Here is a 22278-nt window from a genome sequence, read left to right on the forward strand (position 1 = left end):
CTCATTAGAGATGTGAAGGAGAAAATGATCAAAAAAAAAAAAAAATTCAGGAGGGATTTCATGCAGATTTGCACTCCACCGCTCTCAGGCAATCAGCGGCAAGCCTCCTCTTCTCCTGTCATCCTGTGGTCACAAAGGGCAAGGAGGAGAGAGAGAAACTCATCTCAGCGTTTGTCGAATTCCCCCACCTACCACTTGAGGAGGCAGTTCATTTAGTAGTCCCTTTCATTAACGTTTCTCTTTCATTTTTCCTCGTTTTCTTCCTCTCCCCCTTTTTCTATCTACTTTAAAGGTACAAGTGAGAGAGTAACAAGAAGAAGAAGAAGAAGCCACTGGAGCCGCTGAAGATATGAAGCTAAAGAAGTTCTGAAAACAACTAAACGGTAAGTCAGCCCCTAAATCTTCAGCATCGAACCGGCATTTTTGGGATGGAATTTTGTTAATAATGATTACAAGCTCACTGCAGTTACCTCCATTGAATATTTGTGTTCATGTAAACAATCTTCAAAAAAAGTCCATGAAACAGTGAAGTTTACTGAAACTTGGTCAAAAGAGACACTGCAGATCCAGCCTCCGCTTCTCACCTTAATAACATTGTAACATGAAGATGACAAAGAAGTCACGTATCACATATATCAAGTGTAATACACTAAGTCACCTGACTTTTGAAGTTCAGTCATATTCAGCACTCCATTCTGGTATATACCACTAAGTGCAAAATTCATTTTTAATGCTTTGATTAATCTATTAGTTTGGTATTGCATGCAGCTTTTACTGTCTTCTTGAGATTAAAAACCTAAAATGTCATCCCAGGTATCCCTTAATTGAATTCAGCACTTTTAAATGAAAAACTCACAAAAAAAAGATTAGGCAAAAAACACCAAAATGTTCACAAAATTAATGCTGCTTTCCTTATATGGGACTCAAATGTCATCAAATTTATACTATTTTCTTGTTCGTAATATCCATGTATTGGGTCCATATCCATTTTCTATACCTGCTTATTCCTAACCAGGATCACAGGGTTCTGCTGGAGCCTATCCCAGCTCTCTTTTGGGTGAAAGGCAGGGGTACACCCTGGACAGGTCAGTTCGTAATATCTTATAGGATAAAAGTTAAGATAAAAAAAGATGAGATAAACAACAAACTTTCTTTTTAGGTAGTCTACATTGTTTTTGTAACATAAGCCCATCAGTTCTGATTTTTGAAATATCCTCATCTCTACAGCTTCACTGCAGTGTATAGTTTAATTTCATGCTGAGATGCCTACTGCAGTTGCCTAACCGGCTATTCCATACACTGCATACTCCACCCTCATTTCCATATCATCACTGGATTATTAGTGCTGCTGGCACAGTAGCAGATATGCATAAACTGCAGATGAGTATGAGCAAATGGTTGTCACAGCAAATGCAGGCCCATACATCCCCTCTCAGTGTGCAGAGGGTGCCTGCTTCTTGTCACCTCACTGGAGGGGGCCACTAGCCTCATATTAATAGCTGTATTTGGACTATTGGGTCACAGAGATACTGAGGCCTCAGTAGCCTGCATCATTTGACTGCTGAAATGGTTGAGAGGCAAGATAGCACATCTGGACCCCCCGCCATGGGTTCAACAAGCTGGAAACCAAGAGCACACAGAGGGAAGAACATCCACATTTGATCCACTGGAGAGTTTTATTGCCTGACTGTGAGTTATTTAAATGTTGGCAAAGGAATTTTAGAAAATATTTAAAACTTTAATTTTAAAAGCTGTTCTCTATAGATGTGTTTTTTTAATATGATAATTATTTTATAATCGGTATCCCACTTAAGCATTCCCTTTTGTTCTCCCGAGTGATTTGAAAAACACTGAACCGCTTGTCATGGCTTGTAGACATCAGGTAGCACCTATCCCAGGTCATCATTCTAATAACGTCTGTGTGAATCATCCATCCATCCTTATCAACAGATCACCACTCTGTCACAGGGCTGACACAAAGAGGCAGGCAACCATTCACACTCACATTCGCACCTATGGGCAATTTGGAATCACCATTAAATGTCTTTGTACTGTGAGAGGAAGCTGGAGCATCCAGAGAAAACCCACGCACACATGGGGGACATGCAAACTCCACTGTGGGTCGACCCTGGAACCTTCACCAACCACGTCACAATGAACAAAAGTACCTTTCTACGCAATAAAATGCATGTCCTCTGGCTTCACACTTGGGCAATTTACCACCTATATAACAATAAACAAATTCAAACAAAACGTTAAAGGATGCACTTTAAAAGGAAAAATATATTCTTGAAACATCCTACATAAACAAGTGTAATCATTGCACATGAAGGAATAAAGACATTCTACATCAAAAAGTCAATTTGTTATTAGCCATTACACTAACACTGCCCATTAACAGTACAGTGGTGTCTTACATTGATGCATGCCGTATTTGTCGATGAGAATTGCCTGCAGATAAAATGTATGGTGTGAGCCTTGAGACAGCAGTAATGTCTCTCAAATAGTAATGTAAACAGAAGATGGCCTGGATGGGTGTTATCACAGAAAACAATACCATAAGCCCTAATGCAGCAGCACTGCATCTCTGACCAAGCCATCCCAAAAGCAAAAAAAAAAAAAAACATGTAGATGGAAAAAAATGTAATTGGCTATAGTGTTTGAAGTTGTTTATCCCAACTAGTGGGAAAACTGTTTGGTTCAAATGATAGCAGCTTAAATCAGCTAGCTGATTTGTCACTTGTTTATTTGTTTTGGTGAAAAACACCACACTCTGATTGAGCTAAAGCAGAAAGTCTCTGTGGGCTACTGGATCTTTTGAAAGTGACTTTGTGGCCAAGTATGGGGTGGAATTTGTGCTCTGCATTTAACCCCCAGGGTCTCACCTCAGTTGTGAAGGTGGACAGGGCACTGGCCATTCACCCGCCCCCACCGACAATTCCTGACGGTTCTGAGACTTGAACGAACAACTTTCGGGTTATAAGTCCGACTCCCTATCCATTAGGCCACAACTTGGTTTACACAAGTAATATTAAGCATTTACATTTGTATTACCCTAATTGAATATATTGCTTTTTTTTTAAAAAAGCTCTTTATTCATCTTCCAATCAGTATTCCTTTTATTGTTGGTCTGCAGAATGTGTGTAAATTGTACCATTAGAGATCTATTTCAGTTTGATGTTTACTTGTTGGTGCAATGGCTTAGTTGTGTAACTGATGGAAATACCTCCTTCTTCATGAGGGAGGGGTGAGTGTACCTGACTTGGCCAAATCTCTTCAGCCTTTGCACCTGAATGAACAGGCAGCAGCAACCATTGGCTGAGCTTTAAAGACAGTTTCTACAGAAAAGAGAGCAGTATCCCTTAAGTGGCTCCTAGGATGTTAGCAGCACAATTAAACAAAGCTTTGCTAATCTTTACAGCTGGCATCAAGAGGCACTGTGCTTTTGCAGAGAAGTGTTATCCGTAGCATGGCACAGGGTTCCTGACAGGCTGGATAATGTGCACTGCAAGATGCTACCACCCACAGCGCTGCCTTCAGTGTACACTTACTGTAAGAACAACAGCCTGCATATACAGGAAGAGGGGGAAAATAAAACACAGAGATGAATTAGCATGATTCATTTATATATGGTGCACTTTTAAAGAAATGTAACCTGATCTCAAGTTTGGAAATAATTAATTGGCGTGTAATTTCATGGTAGGTGGGAATGAAATATTGCAGTATGGTGCATTTTAAAGGTCCCCTTTTTGTGTGGTTTCTGTCAGGCTGACAAGAATCTTTTTCTTTTCTAGTAATATGGAACGCATCACCACCATGAATTCTGGTAACCTGTTACATTGGGTGTGCACTTATTTTTACACAGCAAGTTATAGCACTTGGGGGGCTTTTGCTGGCTCTACTGATACTGAAAACTTCAACACTGAAGTTCTTCCAGTAGTTTGCAAAACTATCCCACAAAACTTTAGGGAAGCCAATGGATGAAAATAAACAACCTGCTGATGTGTCCTAATATAAAAGACTTGGATGTGTATTTTTAGGGTGGGGTGAAGATACTATCTTTAAGTCCATTAATGCAGTCATTGCTGTGTTTCCCCAGGCCGTAGAGCCTAATCCAGAGGAGTGAGAGTGAATGGGACTGTGGCTCGGGCTTGCCAGACCTACTTAGGTTCTGGATGAGAGCACAGTGCTGTGTGGGCGAATCTATTCTGTCCTGGGCAGGGCACAGCATAAACATTGCCCAGGGAACACAGGCAGGCAAGCAGGCAGGCATGCAGGCAGTCAAGCGGACAAGACCAAAACTGTAAGGATGGTTGCCTTTAATTTCCTTTCTACTGACTCCCTTCAACTGTCCAGGGCCTGAGAGCAAGATAGGGGAAAGAGAGAACAATGAGTGTGTATGTGAGTCCAAATTACCTGTAGATGCAACTTTTTTCCAGCTGTTCACCAAATATAGAGCTAATCCATCCTCCCCTCTCTAACACACTCAGATGCACACACATGCAAATTCCATCATGCTAATTCCATCATGCTCTTTCACAGTGAATCTGCCCCAATCCATGCAGTTGACAGCTGTGAAGCGATGACTTGCTCGCTCTCTTACTGTCTTTAAGGGATCTGTGTTTTCTCCATGGCACTCTGGCGCTCTGACCCCCTGACCTTCCATGTAAACAGTGCACCGCTGTTCCTCTCCCCACTACCCCACTATCACCATCCCCCACCAGCCACTACCAAATGAGGGAGATACAGGCACTCAGAGCCAGCAAGTTGGTCAGCCAGCCCACTGAGGAGGCTATTAGTGAGACAGCAATCCAATGGAGAGTTTGGTAAAAAAAACCACCTCTGGCATCACTCATCACTCCTGCCTTCACTTCACTCACCTCTCAACGATGAAGAAATACACATTAATGCGCACTTATGCCATGTGCACAAACTTGCTGGAAAGCTCACTTGTATCTGCACGCAGCTTCACACACCCGAAAGGATTAACAGCACTCATGCACACATGTACAGTACACTGTACTGTATATAATGAAACACGTTGATAGCAAGATGTGCTTGAACAGAAAATCACTCATAGGCACATGTATGCACAAAAGACATATTCATGAGACACAACACATGAACACAGAGCAATGAAACATTACAGTTGGTGGTCTCAGTAAGACCTTTAAACAATTAAAGATGTGTTTCTAACTTTGCTGAAAGATGGGTTTATATATTGTTATACCATGACAGATACACTTGTTTACAGTATTCCCAGTTTAACCAACCCTCTGCTCAGTCCAGTAATGCTAACTTGAAAAATTAAATATACCATGCAGGCAGCAGTGGGCACCATAAAGGACAGGTCTCAGTTTAAACAGATTCAGAAAACATAAACCTAAAAACAGTAATATGAAGCCTTCCCTCTCTGTCCGTGTCTTTGTCTCTTTCTTATCTTTTCTCTGACATTGTTTGGTTTATTTAGCTGCAGTCTTTCACCTGCTTCCAAATCTCAACTGAGTTCAGCACAGCTGGAGGGTAAACACTCTGACAGAGAAAAGCCATATTGAGAGTGAGACAGTTAGAAGAAATGAAGAATTGAAGGAGAAAGAGAGGCAGGAGTAGGTGTGTGTGTTAAGTAACAGAAAAGCACTCCAAGATGTTTATACTGACTCTAATGCATTTTCCTAATAAATAACACTTCATAATTTTGGCATTTTTCTGATGATTTCACCACAAAGGCGATAGTTATGTGAGAGTCTAATCATGCAATAATGCCAGGAAGTATTAAATGACAGATGCGTGAAATGAGTTGCAATGAAACCCACATGGTTGTTTCAGTTCCTGTACATGAAAAATCAAAGACACAATGTGATCATGGCCTGAGATTTTACTCTTGCAACTGCTGACATACATACAACTGAGTACATGAGTGAAACACATACATTCATGGGTGAAGAGAACTACATCACATGTGAACATGGCACAGACATAAAAAATTCCTAAAATGCAGACACAGCTCACAGATATATTCCCCATCAACAGCATATAATTGTTCGCATTCCCGTCCGTGTCCCTCCTGGTACACCCACTGAGCTCCCATCTCCATGCTCAAACTTCTCTCTATCGCAGCGCTCGCTTGTGTATCAAGGTAACGAATTCATAATCTCTCTCAAGCTCTTTGTAGATCTCACGGTTGGAGATAAGAAGAAGCTATGTTGCAGTCTAATAGCCGTCAGTCTGCCTCAGTTCCTGCTTGCTGTGTGTGTATGTGTGTCTTTGTGTGTGTGTGTGTGTGTGTGTGTGTGTGTGTGTTAAGCAAACCACCCATCACTACAAACCCCAGCACAATATCCCCCATTTTTGCTTCCAGGGGATAAATACAAACAAATAAACAAGAAAAATAAAATGAAATAAAAACAATTATTGCCCAGTTACTTATCAGCTAGCTGTTGAAGTTACATGTCTACCAAAGGCAGCAAATGTGTCTGAGAGAAGAGATTAGGACTGAGTGCCGGTCCACTTTCTTTGTTTCTTTCAGTGTCTTATTCGCACTAAAACAACGTGCAACACTTTACCTCACTAACTGACAAACACTCAATCACAGGCAGAGTAAATATCTGCGAGGGTGAGGCAGCCTCACAGTAACTAAACTTATGATAGGGAGTGGCTTTCGAGGGCTGCCTACTGCTGCGTGCGCGTGTTTTTAATTGTGTTTTCCGTGGGGTGATGAAATGTCCTCTATTTGAGCACGAGCTGGCAGTAAGTGGGCTGTCGCCTCCAGGGACAGAGTGAGCGATGGTCCGCTGCTATTGGAGGTGATTGTGCCTCAACCCCTAGGGGTGACATAGATGAACAGAGGGAAGCAGGGAGACAATAAGGAAAGATGTGACATTCTTTTTTTTTTAAACTGTCTTTCACAGAGAAAAACAGGACAGGGGGCCAGGAAGAATTGTAGGTATGTAGGTAGATCTGGCCTGGACATGCTAAATTTTGGGGGTGATAGCAGGACACTGCTCTTTTGTTGGCTTTTAGGCTGGTTATATCCTACATCTATATACGGATATGCAGTAGATGAACAACATTAACTTGCTTGCCTAACTAATTTACTCAACCTTTTGTTAATAAAGTTCAGCTTCCTGCTGAATTGTGGTATAAATCTTTTTGATATAAAAAAAAAACTAATTATTTTAGACCTTTTCATGGGGAAAATGCAATGCAAAATGCAATCCTTTTATTCTAAAAGTGTGGCTAATTAAGTTTTTAAAACTACGACCCCCAACTGGGCATTATTATTGTTTACTATGCATCAGTTTAAGTGGAAGAGCACACAGTGATCCCAAGAAATCCACAACTACACACAATATAATTTTGTGTTCAGAAATGGTTACAATTTGTTCTTTTTTCCTGTCCATATGGCCATTTGTACTATGTTGAGGTAAAATGAGATTCATGAATCCAAATCTTTTAACATCAGCTTAAAGAGTCATACTACATACAAATGAGATTGTACTTTTCACGCATGTTGATGTTTTATGGTGTTCAACGGGCATAAGGAGAATCACCTTCACTTGGAAGCGAAACAGCTGACCGGAGGAGGTCAGTAATTTGAACAAAGTTCACTGGTTGTTTGGAGCATCTTTATACAGTACATACTGTTACACGATTCAGTAACAAGATGCAAGTGATTAAACGCTTTCCCTCAAGCCCTTGCCACATCTTCTGCTTGCTGAATTTACATGGCATCTATGAATACTCGCAAGGAAAACAAAAAGTGGAGAGCGAGAGCAGAGAGCTCCTAGTGTGGAGGAGTCTCATTATTTCGTTATGGATTGCACATGTCAGGCGGTAAGTGCTCTTTTTATCCTTCCGAAGCACTACCCTCGGCCACTGAGCACATTTCCCTACCCGAGTGAAATTTACCATGTTAAGGCTCATGCCACCAGGGGAATGGTGGTGAGACCTCTAGGTGGCTGCTAAGATTTACCGGCCTGATTAAATAAGAGACTGTAGTGCGAATAAGAGGCCAAGGGAGAAATCTACGTAACATAAATGCATGTTTTTTACTCACCAGTTAAATTGATTATATCATCCCTCACACCCCTTTACACCTCTTTATGGCGTTTTACATGTCATGCTGGGTTTTAAACAAAGAGCAGAGAGAGGGCAGTGGAGGATTGCTTGTGGCTCGGGATGGCCTTCTGCCAACACACTGCAAAGATGAGTCTTTTTAAACGTGCCTATTCCCATCCATTGCTGCCTGCATACCTTGAAAAGTTCACACAAAATATATTGCTACTGGTTCTCCAATTTGGGCAGGAGAGGCCTTTCATTTGACGCTCTGTTACTCACAAACTGCAGAACCCTTATAAAGGCTGCCTAATTCAATCTCATTTTCTTAAATTTTCCATCACAGACCCTGCTCCTTAATACTTCAGGAAGGGTCTTTGACTTAGCCAACGATGAGGATTTTTCAGCTAAGCAGTTGTGGCCAGAGTAGGGGAGTAAGTTTTATTTTTCTGTTTCAGCAGCCACAGTACCATGTAAATCCCAGACTAGAACCAGAGTGGACTTTGAGTTACAATATAACCTCAAGCAAATGTGTAAAAAAAAAAGAAAAGGAAAATGTAGTAATGTCTGCCTGTATTCTGCCTGCTTGTAACTCACTCCAGGTCTTGCTGTTTGATGTGTCTTCAGTCTTTGAGTGTCCTGCCTGCTGGCCAAAGTGGACAACTGCCTCTATTCGAATTTAAAACATACCAACCAATCAGAATAGCCGTTTCAGCTCAGAGCCAGTGTGACTGGATGAATTTGTATTCAGATCCTTCCTCAAAGTGAAGGAATGCGAGGGATGAAGACTCACCAGAAGTTGTTGGAAGTTGTTTTTCTTTTTTTTATTTTTGATTGTGGTATAAGCACTAGAACAAGACTTCCTCTTATTTGAACTTTTGCTGTTGTTTTCTAGAACACCGTTTTCTAAAGGTTGTTTTATTAACTTTTAAACTAAAGCAATTTGTGCTAATTTGATGATTTTTGCAATTTAAATGGGAACAAGAAGAAATCTCATCCTTGAGTGGCCACTGAAAACATATAAATATTCATTAAATACTTAAAAACAAGTAACTTTTCTAAACTGTGATCATGTCACACAGAACAATTCCTGTTGGTTCCAACATTTTATTTTTGCGGACATACAGTGTTGTCAGGCTGGTGTCTCATGAGTTTAGTCGTGATGCAACTAAAAACTTCCAGTTGGTTAGGCGGGTTAAATGTCTGAGCACATTTTCTCATTCAATTCAATAGAAAAGTTCCTCCATAAGCATATAGACCTACATCATATTGGAGCACATGACCTGAGAAGTCTGCTATAAATAAGAAGTTGGGACACCTAAGTCCTGTGTAGGAAATTTGGTCATTGTACAGGCTTTCATATGAGTATAGTGTAGTATTTTTGTAATTAGGATATTTTAGGTTTAGCCTTATACAAAAAAGGTATCCTAACACAGCATCATGACAACAACAAAAAAAGTGAAATATTAACAATACAAATATTCACAACTTTGCAGTAAATTCTCACACTACTCCCACAGTCCTTCTCTGTTGCACGACAGCTCCGTGTATTTTTAGCCTCTTCATTTTTTATTTTTTTTCCACTTTTGTCCTGTTCTACCGCTGCACAGCTTTACAAAATAAGAGATCAGCCACAGCAACTCGCTTTGCTTTTGCTTTTCTGAATTGAACGCACCAAGTAGTAGGATTAACTATTCGGGAGAACTGAAGAGACCAAGTTTATGAAGCGGCATTGAACGCCGCACGACTCTTCGTACCCCCCCCCCATAGAAGGAGGGAGAAAGGGGTGTATGTGACTCCTGTCTCCCCACCCCCAGTCTATATGCGGTGGGTTTAGGGAGAAAGGAATCCAAACCTGGGACGCGGAGATAACGAAGCACTCCAATAAAGAGATATACCTTCGGAGATCCGCGCACGGCGCTGTCGCGGACGGATTATTATAGAGTTTTTTTTTTTTTTTTTTCACGGAGGAGGTTCTGGCTCGGAGCGTCTCATCTGGGAGAAAGGGAATACAAACGCACGGGGAATAATAGGAGTATATTATACTCGCTCCCTCCGTTAACAAGTGACTGCTCTGCCACTCGAGAGGGTGGAATACAGGGTTTTTTTTTTTTTCCTACCGCCAGGTAAAAGTCGCTGCTCTTCTGAGGGAATACGAGCGCTCAGCCACAAACAATACGGATTTTTAAAGCGGTCCCCTGTCAGGCAACCAGGGGTAGTTTCAGAAACACTTTTCTCACGCTGTTCAAGTAAGTCCAAGCAAGTTTTCTTCTACTAAAGTCTTGAATTATATTATATGAGTACATGGGACATGATTTTTTAAAAAAAGTTCTAAGGTATGTAAGTGTGCTATAAGTCGGGAAAATTCATTTTTAAACTTTGCCATCTTGCTGGACCGCTATACCAAGTAGAAGACCTCCGTATGCTGGGGGAAAAAAGAGGAAAAAAAAAAAGCTTTGCTGTTCACTCTTGAGCTGAATATGTTTCAGTTGAATCCTCTTTGCCCTGTTCTTATTCCGTAGCCTATATTTCTGCTGCATGGGTTGAAGATGGCACCAAATGAGTTTGTGCAGTCTGCGTCTGAAAAAAAACAACTTTTAATGCAGGACCCCCCCCCCCCCTTTAGAGATAGATCAAATATTCGACCTCCATCCCGGTGAAGGGTTTTTATGAAAATCCTCATATTATTTTGCGTTTAAAAAGTTGAAGCTTTCAGGCACTCGATTTGCATTTTCTGCATCAGTCAATTTTGTGCTAAGTAATAACTTGAATATTTGATGTTACCAATGAAACGCCAGAGGAACTTTTCAGGAAATCGCTGTAATATTATTAGATGGTCTGTGGGGGGGGGTGAAGTCTGAATTGCACTACTGAATACAAAACTACTATAATATTGTAATATTACTTTGTGCCTGTAATGAGAAGTACTCATTTGAGTGTGTAGATTATCAGACTTTAATGGTGTTCGATCTCCTGTAAGTTATTTCTGTGATGTTTGTACTATATCTTTTTATGTATTTATTTATTTTGAAGTAATACTTCTTTTTACTTAAATGTAATTTTCTGCCTTTAGAATAAGTAACTTTTGTCTGTCTTGGAAAGTTTGGATAGAGCTCCAGGCTAAGGCTTTTTTTTTCCACTCTTCTTCTGCTCTTCTTCTTCTTCTTTGTTAAGGCAGGCTACAGTAAGTCAAGTGAGTCCAATCTGAATTACAATGGATCTTAGTTTTATCAGAACATTTAAGGCCGAACCTCCCCCAGGCAACATACACACACTTGTCCCCTCTCCACCGTCCCACACCAACAGCAACTGCAAGCCAAAAAAAGATTAGTAATGTGTTTAGTTTACTGGGGGTTGCTGAACAGTTGAGTTCAAGCAGTGCTGTTTTTGTTCCAGATGTTCATAAAAATAAAGGGAGAAGAATCTTGAAATTTAGAGAGTTCAAAGGTCAGGGTCAGCCACAGAGTAGCAGCATGAGATGAAGCTGGAAGTTGTTTCGCATTGAGTTTTATGGCTGAAGGACAAGTAATTCAGTTATACTGAGTAGTTGGTGCTATTAATAGCACATTTCCACCTATTTTACATCCTGGCTTAGCTTTTTCCAACCTGGTGAAGAATAAATATGAATTTTGATCTATTGAACTGCCATCACAGATTGCGCCGGATTTCCTCCATTTCTGTTTGTAATATAAATTTAGGTTTGTTTAACTCCAGCTCATCGGGCTTTCATTCCAGTATTCAATCACCCTGCTAGCTTGTGTAAATAAACCCATTTGTCTTATGATGAGAGTCACATGTTGATTGTCAGTAACAAGAAGGAGTCTTGTCCTTCAGAGTAATTGGACAACAAGCATACCAAGAGGCTGGGCATTCTGGATTCTTAATGTAGCTTTAATTGAACAATTTATCACCCCTGATCACTGTCAAATAACTGGGCAAGAAAGACAAAAGGCGATGAAAATACCAGGGATAAGCCCACCAGGCACAGTCGGCAAAGCGTGACCAGCGTTCTGTGACAGCAGCATCAGCAAGGTGCCGTTTTATTTCATTTGACTTATTTATTCATTTATTTGTTTTATTTGTCTGTAGAAATTGCAGATTGATGCATTTCTGAGTGGCAAGCTTGTAAGCAGTGGTAATGAATTGCTGAGGAGGAGGGGGCAGTGAGAACATTACATCCTTGAAAACTTCTTTTATTGGACAAAACTTTTGATTTCTCCCTGGAGCTCCTTTCTCTACACTTGGAAGAAAAGCTAATTGAATTGTGCCCCGGATATGATGCCCCCCCAAAAGTATGGAGGTCTTGGAGAAGTGTCCTCCTCAGGGTTTTGAAATTCATTTCCTTTGCAATTATTACTTTCTGAGCTGTTTTCTTTTATTTCCCCTACCTCAACAGTAGGGTGTATTCTGCATTTTTGACTGGATCAAAAGGGAGAAGAGAGGGAGATTTTAGATAGCTACAGGCCTGACACATTGACTGTAAGCTATTCTGCACCATGTGTTTGACTTCAGGTATTTGAAGGAGTGGTAAGAAGTTGTCATCTTTTTGACTGTTTGATGTTGTACTTGTGCTTTGGGCTACTGGGTGATAATAGATTTTACGGAGGCAAAGCAAACAGAGCTCTTGATGCTTTTTACTGTAAATGCTGCACTGCAGACTGAGACCAGCGAAACACTGTGTCAAAATCAGATCTCTGCCATTTGCAAAAGCCACACCGTTCTAGTAAGTTAAAACACTTATAATGATGTAGCTATAAATGATAAACTCTCCTTAAATTAATTAATAACTTTTATCTCTTCAATTATTGCACATCTGTTTTTCTATTTTAATTAATGCAAAGGTCTAACCAAGGGGTATGAAACATTTAACAGTCATAATGAGACCAAAACATTAATCAACAAATGGGCCACATTTACTTTATGTATACGCCTAGATCTTTGTTCAAGGCTTTTAGGCTGGCAATTTGAGTCACCTACCTCCTCCCCCCCCCACCCTGTGCCCTGATCATTTTATTCACATCCAAATTAGGAGCATTTTGGTGGCATCAAGTGCATTGCAATTAGTCACATTGCACTTGACGCAACAGCACAGTTAATAACAGCTGCTCTGAAGTGTCTTTCGTCGTAGAGAGAAAAAGAAATGTGCGCTGTGCAGCGGCACTGTTGCACTCACAGCTAATTGTGTTTATTCATTTTAATTTGCTGCGAGTGCTAAATCAGTGCTCTTCCAGCGACACGAGGTGCAATTAGTCTGGCTGTAAAAACAGAAGGCAGTGTATCTTGTAAAATGTCCCCTCCTCTCCTCTTTGATTTGTGGATTAGCCATCCCTTGTCATTCACATTTCTTTTATTGCTGCATAACTAGGATGGGAAGGCACCCAACATCAAAACTACCAATAGTTTATGCTGTGGGGCTGCATACTTTTCAGCAACAGGAGAAACCTGGCTTAGTGTCAGCTAGAATATTGGAACTCATTTGTTTTAACCAAACAATACAACTTTGATGTGGCCTTGGTTATCCATAATCTTTAATGACTTCATTTATTTACTTTATAAATAAAGCAGAATTCTTATACTTGGATTATATTAATGAAATTCCATTATTGTCTCTGCTCAATAAGAACAGGACTGACCTTTTGAAAGTGAGTTTTGGTTCATATGAGGAGCGGTGTTTCTCCACTGAAAGTGATTGTTACAGTCCTCAAAGCCTGAAACATCCTGATTTCTCTCAGGTCTTTAAGCTTTTACCGAAGAATATAATGCAACAAAACAAGAAGCTTCAAATCAACTGGATCATTGCAAACCCGCTGCTTTTTGTGCTTTTGACATTTGATTAGATTTGTTTTATGTTGAATGTTAGCACACTTTGCAAAGATATCTTTCTATGCTCCACCTTCCCTGCATTTGTTTGCTGCTATGTGTTTTTGAATTTGGAAGGAGGTCAGCTTCAGATCTTTGTCTATGCAAGCCTCTGCAAGTATTATTTACCCAATAACTTCTCTTTGCCTTTCTGTGGAAAAAAAAGTTCCATTTTAACCTTTACATGCTGGCTTTCTGCTTCAAAACACAACACGCCTTGCTTAGCACAATTACTATAATTTAGACGAAGCAGATAAATAATAGCTGAAGTATTGGTTTCATGTCCAACAGGGAATGCATGTTACTGTCACATGCATTAGAGGCTCCATTCACAGTCTTGAAAGTTACTTTGCATAAAAATGTCAGAACTCTTGCACTTGAGGCTTCACTATATGTCAAGACAAAAACAGCTGTCAGTCAAAATGGAAACCAGCCCATTACACCCATGACAGTTTAAAACACTGTGTCATTTTCACTCTACAGACCTCCACCGTGGCCTTAAACACGAGACTGGTGGCAGACAGAGGATTTATTGACCACAGTCTCAGACAACCCTACTGGTTGTGCTGGATCTAAAATTGGTAGCCCTGTCCTCACCAGACCTTATTGGAGGTGAGATTTGGCCATGACCTGACAGCACCCAAAAGTCATATTTACACACAGTCTCCGAAACACAAAAGATCAGCGCTCCAAACCAAGCCAGCAGTGGTTTTGGGCAGAGATGAAGCAGGTTGAGAGGCAGGGCTCTGATAAGACAAGCCTGTGATAAGGTGCATGAACTCAGCAGGATTGATCCATCGCCGTCTGAGTTAAAGTCCACTCTGCATCTTAGCTGACTGTCAGGCTTCTCTGGTGTTTGCTCATCTTAGTTTTTCTTCATCCCTGTATCTCCCTCACTAAGTATTTTTCTTACACCACACTGTCTCTGCTTTCTATTTGTCTTTCTGTCTTCCCACCCCTTTCCATTTTCTCTGTCTACTTAACTTTAATCTCCCAAATGCATTTGCATATGGATCCTGGCTGAATCTAAATGTGTGTGTGTGTGTTTTATGAATAAGTTGCCTTTTTTTCTGAAGTGGCCTGTGAAGTATATTAGATTTCTACTATTGTATACATGTTTGGTCATATCTTAAATGTATCTTAAGTGTAGTGTAGCTTATTTATATCTGACTTGAACATGTTTCATGCCTTTTTTTTTTGCCCTTGCCTCACCAAATAGTGAAGGACTCTTAAGCAGAGAATTTGCAGTCACTAATGCATTGTGTGCTAAACTGAAGGTAGTCCCACACATACACTGAAGCACACTAATCCCTGCCAGACTATTTGGTAAAGCCATGGGGGATACATCGACACACTGTCACCTCTTCAGCTTCCTGCCCATTCCCTTGGTACCTTCAGGTTGTACAAAAATAATTCGCTCCAGCTCCCTCTGATGAATTGACAGTAATCTGCTTCTGACGATGAGCAGAAGCAGACCTTCTGTTGATGTCTGCTACTCCCTCATTCACTCTACTCTGCCTCCCTCAAGATATAATACACTTGAACAAACATGGTGCATACTTAGTTGAAGCTTGAGAGGAAACTATTCCAAACAGCCATTCACTCTGCCTTCCCTCTGGCCTTAATCTCATCCTCTTATGGTTATGGAGTTAATGTGAACTGGTGTTTCATGGTGAGAAGTAATTAACACCCAGTCTAGGACAGGAATCAAATGGGCGTGTCTAGTCTCGTTTTGCCGTCCGCGTCTCTTCTGGACGATTCCTGTTGCTTGCTGTTGGGCTGTTTCTAAGTTAAGTGTGATTACCAGCTGGTGTCCCCCAGATTGATGCACAGAATTTCCCCTCTGGGCGTCTGTCTCCTCCTCCTCTTTGCAAACTGGGTCTGGCAAGAAGAGCTGTTCTGCACCCTGGCAGTTTGACCCCTGTGAGGTCGCAGACATGTGATAGTAGGAGGACTAAGGTCACCCATTCTCATGCCTGAAGGGAACAAACAGGTTGCAGTTAACTCTTTTAAATTCTGTATAAGCAGCCTTTTGAGGCATCTGAATGAAGTATGTATTTGTGAAGCAGGATATAGTAGTAGACTGCATAATTTTCCAAAAACATTTCTTTCAGTTTATTCATACTCTGTGATTTGAGTCTTGGGAAGCAATACATTTTTGAACATTTTGCCAAGATTAAGTACAAGATGAAGGTACAATATGTTATCCTAATAATACTTATTCTGTGTAACAGCAGGCGTGTGTTTTGTTTAGGTCTCCATAAGCTCCATACTAAAAATTTTCAGATGCTAGTTCACTGTACTGAAGTCAGTTGAATACCCATAGCAATGTGTTGCTATATAGATATGTCTCTTAGTTAACTGGAGAGTTTGAATAAATGAGGCTATCCAGCAACTGAAAAACACTGGGCCTTGCCTCTGATTGGTCTATAATGCCAAAGACCACTCCTTTTAACTGCAGGTGCCATACTACAAAGAATTGGTGCTTAGGATACTGTTTGCTTGCAGTTATGTATTTGAAAGCAGTTTGGCAGCTTCTCCAATGCAGTTGTTGCCTTATTGTGAATTGGTTATAGAGAGTTGAATGGTTGTTTGTGTGAGTGTGTGTGTGTGCTAAATGCTGTTAATCTGATGGTGCTTATTGTGCACACATAGAAAGCCTGGAGCAAGATGGCTCAGTCCATTCAGATGCCCCCAACCCCCACCCCCCACCCATTCGCTTTCCCCTCTACCAACCATCCTGTCCTTTTGTTCCTGTTGCCACACAGGCAAGCCCTCACCCAAACTTAAGGGACATCTGGTATAAGGGAAGGCTATGGGAGGGGTGAGCTTTGGGGGAAGTGAAAGGGGGAGAAGGGGAAGGAGGACATGAGTGTGGGGAGGTACACTCAACAATCCCAAGGGGTGGGAGGTAAGAGATGGGGGTCACAAAGAAAGATAGGTATGCAGGATAGTGGGGGTTGTTGAGAAAGGGAAGTGGGGGAACTAAACATGAGTAGGAAGATAATTGATGGATGGAAGTAATTGTGTGTAATGCAAGCAAGAAAACATGGGCCTCTGGATAGGAGAGATATAGAGAGGGTGAAAGAGAGGGAGCCAGTGAATAGGAGTAGAGAAAGGAGGGGGGCAAAGAGTGGAAAGAGAATAATGAAGAGAGGGAGTGTGCAAGAAGTAGGAGGCTAGGGAAAAGGAGTAGATGAGCAGAAGCGTGGAAAGGCACAGAGAGGAGGCCTGGAGAGAGGGAAACGTGGAGGAGGATGAAATCGAGGCGGCCTGCTGTTCTGTTGCATCACTAAGCCCTGACTGGGGTTAAGAAGGAGTAACTACCTGCCTGTCAGGCTGATTGTTCATCCCTATGCATCAGGGGAATATGCGTCCCGGTTTGTGAGAGATGGCGCAGATTCACTATGTGGGCCACCTAACCACAGAAAATGGCTGCTCATGCATCTCTGGGAATATAAGCAGCACTTCCACAGGTTGGGCTTTCTAAGGCAGGGATGGTTGTTTTATATGCAGATGATGGCACCATCTCCCATACAAGATGCTCTTTATTACAATATTTTTAGGTGTTTTTCTCATTTTATCCTCTCTGTTTACAGTCTGAAATTATTTATTGTTAATAATTCCCCTACAACAATAAAACTCCTCCATTCAAAAGCCTGGTGACGAGTTCTCAGTAATTAACTCTGGCAGCCTGAGTGCCTTTTCAAAAAGGATGCTGCCTCATCTTTCAGTGAAATAGAAACAAAGCCTATATACTCCTGTGTTGGAGACACAAATTACAGTGTACCAGTGGTGCGTAAAAGAGAGAATTTAGAGTGAAGGCACTAGAGGCAAAATGCATTGAGTTCTTCTCACTTTCTCACTTGTACATCACAAGCTTGTCCCACAGACGGGGAAGAAAGGTTTGTCAAGCGCATCACAATGGAGAGAGTTGCACCTTCCACAGCCCCTGGGAAGATACAAGGTGACATCTGTATGTAAATGGAGACAGGCACTCGCCACTATTTTCCAGCTGACAGGAAACAGTAGGCAACTTGGTGTTTTCTTTTGTGTTAAGAAGTTAATGATTTTGTTGTTTCTTTGACATTTGCTTTTTTTTTTTTGAGGTTGAGGATGAAAGTAAAAAGGTTTGTGGCTGTGTGCATAAATAAATACGTCTGTACATTTCTCACACTCGTATACATGTACACACAACAAATTATGACATTTACACCAAAGAACATTGGCAGCACAGTATTTTACTAAAACCTCAATTCACACCTCTTTGCTACTGCCCCTGTTTTGTTTATGGATCAGAGCCACGGTAGAATAATAATTTAAGTGATTTTATTTTTTTCATGTTTTTTTTTTTTTTTTTTTATACTTGGGGGAGGGTTTCCTTGGTCACTACACTGTCATATTTTTATAGAAGACTTTCAAGACTTGTAATTTTAAAGGTTACTGACTCGTTGCAACACTGTCCTTCAAATAGATTTTTTTCTAGGTGGACACTAGACAGCAGCACAGTTGGTTTGACATCTCGGGCCATTTTTTTTTAGAAGCAGTATCTCATCAAGGTCATTATGGAAACTCATCAACCCCCTGCTGTGAGAGGGTCACTGTTTCCCAGTTAAATTGGCATTTCATGTTGGGATGTCCCAGTTATTACAAAGCATGTTTGACATTTTAACTTAAAACATGCATGGGACAAGCTGATTTCTTACCCTGGCTAGTAATAAGACAGCAACACTTAGTGGGCATTTCACCTTTGAGCAATTGTCTTGTAACCATATAGCCTCAAATATCCTTGAAATAGCACGTTTTGCTCGTAATAGCTGGAAATCTTGTGGGAATTTCCTTGATGCTGAACCACTACCTGCCGTGTGTTGTTTAAATCCTTCTAGAATGACATGTAAAATGTAAGCAGTCACCTGTTAGTTTATCTAGTGAAAGAGGAAATTGGGCAAGCAGAGAAGGAGTAAAACACATTTTTAAAAGGAAAACAAATAAGGTTGTTATCAGACTCTATTTGCTGTTGATCTGGGGAGATAGTGTTGACACAGCGGAAGTGAGAAGCCATTGCTGCTCTGATTATGCTTGTGGCCTGATGCCACCAAATGAGAACTAGAAGACAAATGCACCTGAGAGATAGTGAAACACCATATATACCTAGATAATGACTACAGAAACAGTGTAAAGACACTCTTACTTGACAAAACTTAACACAAGTGCTTGATAATTTAATCACAATCCTTAAAAAGTGTTTGATCCCAACAATGCACAGTTAGTGTTCCTAAGCTAAAATCATCATCTGTAGTATTTGCATGGTCATTTTAAGTTATTCCACTTAAAAGTGTCAGCTGCAATGCTAAAATCTGAGTGCACAGCTGAAGACATGCAGCTTGGCAAGGAGGGTCCACTTCTTTTAGCCAAAGGGACGGGTGGGGGATATTTGATGATAAATCCTACCCCACCACACACACACACACACACCTCCAGACAGCCCCTGTGACATTTGTCATCTTACAGCCCCCCAATCTGTAGTCTCAACAGGGTGGAGATAGGGCCAAAAACACAGGGACAGAAGGGAAGACAAAAGCAGGTCTGATATGGAAATGGGGGTTACTGTTAATAGCCCCACCATACTTGCCCTTGGGTTAGTGTAGTTGAAAGCAAGGGTAGGCAGAAACAATGAAATCAAATAGGGCAGTGAGAGAGTTGGAAGTAGTAAGAGAGAAAGAGAGCGAGGTGCAGAGCCAGCAGGAGGGAAATGGTGACTGCAGCTTGGAAACAGGAGGTAGATAGAGAGAGCAGAGGGTCTCCCATTTTCATGGAGATAAAGGAGCACTAATGAATTTGAACCAGTGCCCTCCAGGGATATACCATAAGGGCAAAAATAGGAAGGAGCAGATTGGGGTTTAGTGGGTTTTTAAACTACAGCCAAACTGTCTTTTAGACACAGTGGTGCTCCCAATTCTGCAATCACTAAGATGGCCATTGCTCTGCTTGCCAACTGCTGCGGGCAAGGCCTGTGCCAGGGCTCGGAGAGGATTTGATGCCAGAGGAGATGTGCCTAACTGGCTAGGCTAGAACCACTCTTTGACCCAGCAAGATCATTTATCTGGCCGTATAACTCAGTTAGCTACCTTGTTTGCATAGCACAGGGTGTGCTGAATGCTGATTGCAGTGTAACAGTATTATAGCAAAGTGTAGTCTGGATCGGTGTGTAAGATTACACCAGCATTGTGGATTATGGGATCTTCTTTTGTAGCATAGTGTGTAGAATTTGGTAAATAGACTCCCAGGATCTTATTGATACCAAGTCAAGCTTATTTTATATAGCCCAAAATCACAAATCACAAATTTGTCTCAATATGCTTCACAATCTGTGTAACATGTGGCACTCTCCATTGATTCGGATAAGAAAAAACTCATTGCAGTGTAAACTGCTTTCGATACGTTCCCACCAAATTACATAGATTATGTTTTGCATCTGTGCAGTTCTTGGAAAAATAATCAATGAAATGACCAGTTTAGCTTTCCTCAGTAATTCTTTGTGGCCGACCTAAAAGCTAACATTTAGCAGTGTGTTTGGAACACCACGGACTCTATGTTTTTCCAGAGCCTCCACCTACTTGGCTTATCTATCATTTTTACAATGTGTTGTACCACATAGACAGACCAACCGCTGCCTGTGGCATCTGCCCCCATTTGGAGGTAATGGTCTGGCCCCCAGGCTGTGAGCCTAGCCAGTTAATAATGAAATGGGCCTCTCCATTGTAAATCACAGAGGGGTCTTGTTTGGATGACGCCTTTGGGAGAATTGCATGGCAATGTCGTGTTACGAAAGGGAAGCCTGACAGTAGTGGAGAGCAGAGACTCGGTGAAAGAAATAAAGCAGCTTTGTACATGATGGATTGTGGCCTTTGCTTCTGCTTATGTCAAATGGGATCTGAATATTAAAAGGGAACTGAGGAGATGAGAAATGAGCTGTGGTGTCATATTTATTTGCAGTTTGTTAGGTTTTATCTTTCTGCATGCATTGGCAGTTTCATCCCAAGTGGGGACTGAGTGAAAAACTTTGCGTCTTGCAGCCCAAGAAAGCCTTTGTAACTTTGTAAAACTGATTGGAAAGAAGGACAGCAAAGTGTTTCTTATAAGAGCTGGCATGTTGGATGCTGTTTTATTTTCTGTTTGTATTTTAGGCATTTGGCTGATATGCTTATCCAAACTGTCTTACAGTGAAATTGTCAGAAGAAGCAATGTATTTCCTAGATAACTAACACAACCAAAGAAAGAAAGAATGGCAGGAATCAGTACATATAATCGTGGTGTAGTAGGAAAGTAAGTAGTGGGAAGGTGTTTTTTTTTTTTTTTCCTGTATGCACGAAGCAATGAATTTAACCTATTTGGATGAAATTTCAAGTGTAACAACTTTGCTAAATTGCCTCTTGCACACTGACAGCCAACCTTAAGCCTCTCAGGCAGATTTGAGTTGAACATAGTATGTTTATAAAAAGAAGCCAGGAGGAACCTTGAGGAACCTGGGCTGTTCTTTGAAGTCAGCTATTTTCCTTCACTTCAAGTGCGTCACTCACTTCAAAGCGAGAATTTCACAGAAAATGTACTGATTTTCTCCCCTCCTCTCCTTTGTGTAGAATTTACAGCACATAAAACGGGTCTAGGAAGACTTTGTCAGAAGGTATCTGTAACCTAAGATGACTCCTTTTGTGTGTATGTGAGTGTGTTTCAGTGCCTCTGAGAGCTTGTGGGGCCTCTGTGTGATCTTGTGCATATCCACATAAAGAGGCTTGCAGATGATGCATGGTGGTGGGCTGGGGCTTTGCTTTTGTTAATGAGATGGAATCCAGAGAGCCTTGGCAGCGTGTGGAGTCTTGGTATGATAAGTTTGACCCCTGCGGTTTATGGTTAAAGAGGGAGATTTGTTGGTTGTGTGAGTAAGACTACACTAGTTGAAGCTGGCGGCTTTGCTTAAAAGTTGCCAAAAGCCACTATATCTGCTTCAAATTCACATTCTAAATCTGTGAAACTCAAATATGCACCAGTTACAGCACAGCTTCCTGTGTGCTAATGAATTTGATGTCAACGAGATTAAAGACATGCACAGAGAAAAATGGCTGGCATATCATGGGAAATGAGATTTTGCTTGTGTGCACTGAGTTAAGTCATGTTTGTACGGAGGAGTTTTAGTGGTTATTAGCCTGTTCATGCATCTTTAATTTTTTTTTTTCTTCCCTGATTGCAATCAGAACCTCTGCTTTTATGGTTTTCACTTTAACAGATGAAGCCAGGACTGATACACGGGCTTGTAAACAGATGAGTGTGTTCTTCTCGCTAATCACAGTGGCATTGTGTGTGCAC

At 41.1% G+C, this 22278-nt stretch overlaps 1 protein-coding gene across 4 annotated transcripts in view; it reads left to right on the forward strand.

The window, feature by feature from the left end:
- ptprsa (protein tyrosine phosphatase receptor type Sa) overlaps positions 1-22278 on the forward strand; it is a 217369-nt gene that overhangs the window by 37250 nt on the left and 157841 nt on the right. Inside the window, exon 2 of one of the 4 annotated variants that reach the window (XM_026322985.2) lies at positions 293-383. The gene's annotated coding sequence lies outside the window, so the exon portion shown is untranslated. Of the gene's footprint in view, positions 1-292; positions 384-9940; positions 10305-22278 lie in introns of those variants that run through there. The other 3 variants (XM_026322988.2, XM_026322984.2, XM_026322986.2) reach the window with 3 other exon arrangements.

This window comes from Mastacembelus armatus, chromosome 4 (assembly GCF_900324485.2).
Source record: "Mastacembelus armatus chromosome 4, fMasArm1.2, whole genome shotgun sequence".
NCBI lineage: Eukaryota > Metazoa > Chordata > Actinopteri > Synbranchiformes > Mastacembelidae > Mastacembelus > Mastacembelus armatus.